Source organism: Bidens hawaiensis, unplaced genomic scaffold, assembly GCF_021521415.1.
Source record: "Bidens hawaiensis isolate Kalapana, Puna unplaced genomic scaffold, B.hawaiensis_p1.1 tig00044742_1, whole genome shotgun sequence".
Classification (NCBI taxonomy): Eukaryota; Viridiplantae; Streptophyta; class Magnoliopsida; order Asterales; family Asteraceae; genus Bidens; species Bidens hawaiensis.
Genome location: NW_027505905.1, coordinates 120,602 through 128,458, shown reverse-complemented (window position 1 = coordinate 128,458; position 7,857 = coordinate 120,602). Strand labels below are relative to the sequence as shown.

Sequence of the window (7,857 nt, the reverse complement as noted above, 5' to 3'; positions counted from 1 at the left end):
GTTCTTAATATATATATATATATATATATATATATGGGAGGGTTATCTTAAAAATAAGTAGCTTTCTAGGAAGACTAGGAATAAACTATAGTCATCGGATCATATTAATCAATGGTTCAGATTTAAATATACCAATAACCGAAATAGTTTCATAAAATTGTTCTTTCACCATAATTTATAATGACAAATGCCAAAAATTTGTTGGTTCTTACTATTCCTAGGAAACTCATTATTCTTATTTGAATATATATATATATATATATATATAAGGGTTCAAATAAAAAGAAGTTGTTTCCTAAGAATGGTAAGAACCAACAAAATTTTGACATTTGGCATTAAAACTTATGGTGAAAGAACAATTATAGAAAACTATGTCGGTTATAATGGTAAAAGAGTAATTGTAGGAAACTATGACGGTTTTTGTAATTTTAAATCTCAACCATTGATTGATATGATCCAATGGCTATGATTTATTCCTAGTCTTCATAGGAAACTACTTGTTTTTAGGATAACCCTCCCCTATGAAAGCGAGTTGGTATGCTAATTCCATTCATTTCAAAAATTCCATGATCCCTTCCCGAACCAAACATGAATCTTTCGATTCATTTGGCTCTCACGCTCAATATAAATTCCCATATTTTGATTGTTCATGTACTGAGCCTATCCTCTATTCTTTTGTCATATTCCAAAATGAAATCAAAATATCAAAAGGAATCACTAATCCAAGATTAAAATATTCGGAGGACTCTTCTGACCAAACAAAAAATATGTAATTGTCAGCAAAGTTGTTTACTTTTTTTCATCCAAGAAGTTTTTCTTACTTTATACACAATAAATAGGTCATCGATTCAGTATTGGCTAAAAAACCCCAATAAGTAGTTCAAATCATTTTATCGATATGAGTGTTTTATACTGATAAAATATTTATTTTGAAACCATCTCTATATTAACATAGTGGTAGAAAGAATACCATGATGCGTCTGGACTTCAAATAATTTAGCTTTAACCATGTTAATGGTCCCACATTATTGGTTGATAGAGAATCAAAGTGGATTTTCCAATAAATTACGAAATGCTATAGTTCTTACATATGATTTCTGAATTGATTCAGAAGTAATTCGCGAGATCATGCACTCTTCTTTCTTAGATATAACTTTCCTAGTTACAACAGAAAAAGTACACCTGGTTGGATCCAGCCTATTCTTGAAATAAACAACTCACACACACTCCCTTTCTAAAAAAGATCAAGACCCCAAGCACTACACTTAGATTTATTAGATTTGTTGCTAAAATATCGGTATTAAACCTAAAACTCCCGGCGGATGGCCAGTGGCCCAAAGAAACGAAAGAATCGGTTACATTTTTCATATGATCTCCTCGTATAGATAGACTAAAAAATAGAACAAAGTTCTTTTTGTATTACTTTGTCCTATTTATATATATATAGTTATAGTTTCCTACTTTCTAAATCGAATAAAAAATCTATTCAATTTAGAAATCATGAATTACCTCCTTGGTCCCACCCCCCTTTAAAAAAAAGGCCTACGAACACGAACGGGAAGGATGAACGCGAGTTGGTATGCTAATTCCTCATCTGCAAATCAACCCTATATATATAGGGGAGGGTTATCCTAAAAACAAGTAGTTTCCTATGAAGAATAGAAATAAATCATAGTCATTGGATCATATCAATCTATTGTTGAAATTTAAAATTACAAAAAACCGTCATAGTTTCCTACGATTACTCTTTCATCATTATAACCGACATAGTTTCCTAGAATTGTTTTTCACCATAATTTGTAATGCCAAGTGTCAAAAATTTGTTGGTTCTTACCATTCATAGGAAACTCTTTATTCTTATTTGAACCATTTTTCTCTCTCTCTCTCTCTCTCTATATATATATATATAGGGGATGATTCATGCGAGAAGTGATATTACAGCGAGAAGTTAATCTCATCTATAGATTTGTTTGATTAATGGTCATTACTCAAAATGGCATTCCTGTAATTTTAGTATTCCCACTTTAATACCTAAAGGGTGTTTTAGTATTTTTGTTGTATCATCATTATACAAATGTGAAGCACACAATTAATGAATTAATTCACTCACAATTATAGCTTTAATCTAAATATCACAATCTTACCAAGTCTGTCGAAAGTTTATTATTTTAAACATGGTCATGAACAATTTTATTATTTAAAACGATTTTGTTATTTAAACCATAACTAATCACTACACAAGATATATTGCTCCTATAAAAATAAAATATATTCAAATATTTAAAATAAGACAAATTAGTTATACATGCGTAACTAATATTTCTTCTCCACAAAAAATCTAACATCCTACGTCACAAATAAGTTTCATACACAATTTCGTAGTTACTACCTACACAACAAATAACAATCTCTACACAGTTTCATGATTACTACCTACACAATCAATAACAATCCCTACACAGCTGCTTAGTTACTACCTTACACAACAAATAATCATCACTTACGGGGTATAGTAATGACATATATATTATATGTGTAGGGGCATCTTCTACAATAGGGTGTAGGAATTCCAGATATTTATGCATGTAAGCCCACATAAGTACATATGTGTATGAAACAAAAATGTTATGTAGGATGTCATGATTATTGTGTAGTAGCTATATTAGTTTTATGTATTGTGTAGGATTATTTTTTGTTGTACATGTAATTGTGTACTGTGTAGGGATTGTTTTTGACTGTGTAGGTAGTAAATATGAAATATGTATGAAACTTATTTGTGACGTAGGAGGTTATGTTTATTGTGAAGGATAAATATTAGTAATGTATGTATAAAAGAATTCTTCATGTTTGAAATAATACAACTCTTGATGAAATTTTATATATGTAGGAACAATACTATGCTGTGTAGTAATTAATTGTGTTTTAAATAATACAACGGAATTTGGCAAGGTTACTAGTGGACGACAAATATTCAGAATTATTCCAAAATATTACTCTCCTCATTCATATTATTTTGATAGCGTTGATAGGATCAACGAATTAGTTTTGCAAAGAAAAATCAAGAATTAATACTGGCAAAAAAATAAATAATAAAGTAAAGAAAATAATGATTAGTAACTTCTGTTAACATTCATTAGTTAACATAATAACAAATGTGGATAATTTACTCATATGCCCACCTTATTAAATAAATTGAAAATAAAGAAGAAAATATGTGATTGGTTGAAATAACTTCTCGCACTTCTCGCGCTAAGATTACTTCTGAAATGAACCTAATCCTATATATATATATATATATATATATAGGGTTGGTATCATTTAAAAACCCTAAAAAAATTAAGAACTTTTAGGAACCCTTAACAAACAAACATTTTTTTAATTTTTATATATATTAACATTATTTAAGAGTAGTTTTATCATATATCATATAAAAAATTTTGATTACATATATTAATCACAAGTTTACATATATGTAAAATTTATGTACTAACAGATTTACATAGGTGTGAAACAAAACATAGATATGTATAAAAACTAGATATATATTTAAAAAAATGATAAAACTAATCTCAAAAAACATTAACATACAAAAAAATTTATAAAAAACGTTAGTTTTCAAAGGTTCCTATAAGTTTTTAAATAATTTAACAGTTCTGTAATGATACTCTCCTATATATATATATATGTTTGATTTTGATCAATAATGTTTTTTAATTAAATATCCAGATGTTGTGTATACATCTTGTGTTGTGTAATTAAAGCAGATAATTCAGTAATATTTAAGTTGTGTGATTTTTTGTGTGTGTAACGATTTAAGTAATAAAACCGTTTCAAAGTAATACCCGCTTCAAACATATGCAAAGATAAAAACCGCTTCAAACAGAGGTAAAAAATTTCATTAGAAGCGAACCCCTTAAAAGCGGTTAAATTATACTTTACACCACTTCAATTTGACATGTTTTATAATAGTGACTATTAGTTAATGGGTTTTCTTTGGTACATTTTCTTGAGGTTCTTGAATGAGTTGAGTTTTACATGTTTACTTAAAAAAATAGAAAAAAAACAGAAAAAAGAAATTTATTTAAAAGAAACCAAATGAAAGTTTTGTCTCCAAAAGTTCATACAATACATTGGATATTTAAAATGGAATTACTATATTTATACTATATATATAATACAAATTAAAAATCTTATTTTTAAATAATTTACAATTTTTAATGACTAAGGTACATCAAATATAGCATGTAAGATGTGCACAAATTTGTCTATTAAAAAATATGTCTTGAAATAGTTACAACATTGTCCCATCAACTTTACTCAATTTTTGTAAATTTAAGAAATTGTTACTACTTTTGACATTTATCTTTACCTTTATATTCATTTTAATTTTAACTATAAATAGCTTCCCACCAAAGATTTTCAAACGGCCATAACTTTTCATACGTTAATATTTTATAAAAAATTGCACAATAAAAGTGAGAATTTTATTGTCTTTAATTTGGGTATGGTATTGCTATAATTTTTCAAATAAAAAAATTTAACATATTACGTATGGGTGTTCACAATTATGTGTTAACAGTTTCTAAGTTATACCGTGCGCCAAACCATTGGTTCGATTTTTTATTATTGAGAATCGAACTGAACCGTAGAAACTTTAAACTGAATCTTTACTAATGGTTTGGTTTCACGCATTAAGCTTCAATAATAAGTTTACTGTTCGGCCCCGTTTTACATGGCCAATTTTATGTATAAACCATAAACCAAACCATTTGCTATGGTTTGAACATTTGGAAACCAACTGACCAAAAGTGATAATTGGTTCAAACGTTTTCAAGGTTTCAAACGAACTTTGAACATCCACAATTGTTACATGATTACTATGATTTTTCTTTCCCGCCGCATCAAGCGGGCACTCTTCTAGTACATTTGTATAGATGATAAAAGAATGCGAATGTTAATGTACAAAAATAATTTTAATATAAGAATGTAGGAAATAATACTGATTTATCGAAAATGAGATATTAGAAAAAAAATGCAACCACGATATCAATCTACATAAGCAATGCATTCTAATATCAAAGAAAAAAAATCATAATAATAACAAAAGAATCAAAATTAGCAACAAAATAATAACAGCACAAACTTTTAAAATCATAAGAAAAAAACCTAATAATAACGACAAAATGTAAATAAAAAATACACTTATAACATCTCATAATAAACAATTATTAAATCAATTTTCATTGTTTTCATGTTAAAAATGATTTGTATTTGATCCTGAAACAATAAAAGAAACCAAATGTTTTGTCTCCAAAAGTTCACACCAGATGTTTTGTCACTAAAACCATAAAAGAAAGTTGTTTACACATGTATTACACATTTACACAATGATATCGTCGGAACATTAAAGCAGAGCCATAACTAAATTTCAATATCTTTCAACTAACCAAACGAAAGAATCAAAACACAATCTAATAAATTCTGCATAATGTAATCGTTTGATTCCTAAACATAATTCAAATCAAATCGTAAAGAACCTAAGAACTAACAAGGGATCTTATAAATAAACCATCTAAGCATTTTGATGGGTAACTTGATGAGATCAACGGCTAGATTCGCGATCCCGGCAACGCAGCAGCAACACGGGCACAAGCAACTGACTACCGATCCAATGACCCATATGACAGCACCAATAATCGAGAACACCAATGCGATTAATGCAAATGGTAACCCGATCAAAAACCCTACCGGCCGGCAATCTCCATCTCCCATATTTATATTTGGATCCAATGTAGTATTATTATACTATTATGTGGTGTGTGTGAGAATGAGGGGCTTGAATATTTTAAAAGCGGTTAGCGGTTGGTTTCGGTTTCTCACTTATTTCATTGGTGACGAAAATGCCCCTGGAAAGAAAGAGAAGATAACTAGATAAGGGTAGTTTGAGGGGTATTATGGTAAATTGAGGTTTGGTGGTAGGGAACGTTTGACTTTGAAAATATGCGGCCGCGCTCTTTTCATGTTAATTGTAATTATGGTATATGTGGTGGGGGGACCAGTGTTTTAAAGAACCGGTATTTTACTAGTATTGTATTTTATTTAAAAATAGTATAATCGGTTGAATTGGAATGTCGCGGAAATATCAACCAAGTTGAATAATTTATCTTATAATTTCATATAAATATAACTTTAACTCAAATAATAACCCAAAAGTACACTAATAAACATCATATTGAATCAAATATCACACACGAACAATGGCCGAGTCCAAATAAAGTTTGTACTTTGTTTACGAAATTAGTCAGTTACGAAGATATAAATAAACCGACATTGGATTTGCATGATACAAAATTGGTTGATTAACGAATCGTCATTTACCGTATTTACTTGTTTAAAATTTGGCCGTTATATTAAAAGTCATTTTAAAAAATATGGGCTGCAAAAAATATCAACAATCTCTTGGATTTAAAACCGGTTTCCCGGTTATACCGGTATTTTTTTCAAAAACCGACGGAACGATATTTTAGCAAACCGCTCAAAAATACCGGACTCTAAATACCAGCTGTCTCACGAAAATCCGATATAACCGATTCAACCAGCCGATATGTACCGGTTTTTAAAACATTGGGTGGAACCGCAAACGAAGATTGCAACCAGTGGTATCACTTTTGCAGATATGGGCCATGTGGTGACACTTTTGTTTCACTTTGGGTCCATCGTCAAGTCACACCGTTAGTTTGTGAAAAGACACTAATATCTTTGCAATTTGCAACCCTGTGGTTTTTAAATAAATGCAATATGGACCCTCATTTTGTTTAATGATTTCCTTAAAAAAAATACCAAAACCGTTTACAACGGGTTTCGAACCCGGGGCTAGCCACCACACTAAGTAAAACACCCGCAGCCAATTGGATAAAATGATAACTGTTAAACTTAAATTATATGTATTGAAATACACAAGTTCAAAAGAGTAAATCAGGAACTAATATCATGACAACTAAAGGTGGCAAATTGGATGGGTTAGGTTGGAATGTTGGATATGGTTGTTGGGTTAGAATAGATTTGGGCCAAGATGTATAATTTAAAAAAAGAGGTCATAATGGATTTATGTCAAAATGAGTTTGAGTCAAGATTAGAGGTGCACACATAACCCGGTTAACCGGTTACTAACCGATCCTAACTGCCGGTTAGTAACCGGTTTATATATTTGATTTCAAAACCGGTTATAAACCGGTTAACCGAAGCGGTTAACCGATTTTTTTAATTATTATTCTATAAAAAACCGGTTATTAACCGGTTAACCGGTCCGGCCTAACCGGTCAAACCGCTTCTCCAACCGGTCAAAACTGGTTACTAACCTAACCGAAAAACCGATATAACCGGTTAATGCCCGCAAAAAGAAACCGGTTAGCAAAAAAAAACCGGTTATAGATTAACCCGTTAACCGATTTGTGCACCTCTAGTCAAGATAAACATGTTTTTCTCAGTGTTTTTTTTCTTGAGTGAGGACAAAAAGGATATCATCTTACTTTTTTTTTAGTTTTTAATGTATATTTTGAGCTTTAATTTTTTTATTATATATTTTAAAATTTATTTTTAACTAGTTTATTTAAATCAACCATCTAACCATTAAGAGCATTCTTATCCAACTCCCTATCCCTAAATCCAAATTAACACTCACACTACATTTCTCTTTCCTTTTCAATTAAATAATATTTTTTTATACATTTATCATTATCAATTCTCTTTCATTCACTTACAACCACTTTCAAAATATATTAAAAAATTATAAGGGGTGAAAAGTAGCTTTTCAAATATACAAAAAATCATTATTTTTTCAAAATATAAAAACTATTC

At 29.7% G+C, this 7,857-nt stretch overlaps 1 pseudogene; it reads right to left on the bottom strand.

The window, feature by feature from the left end:
- Positions 1 to 5,445: 5,445 nt before the first annotated feature.
- LOC143615859 (signaling peptide TAXIMIN 2 pseudogene) lies at positions 5,446 to 6,026 on the bottom strand (annotated as a pseudogene).
- Positions 6,027 to 7,857: the final 1,831 nt, after the last annotated feature.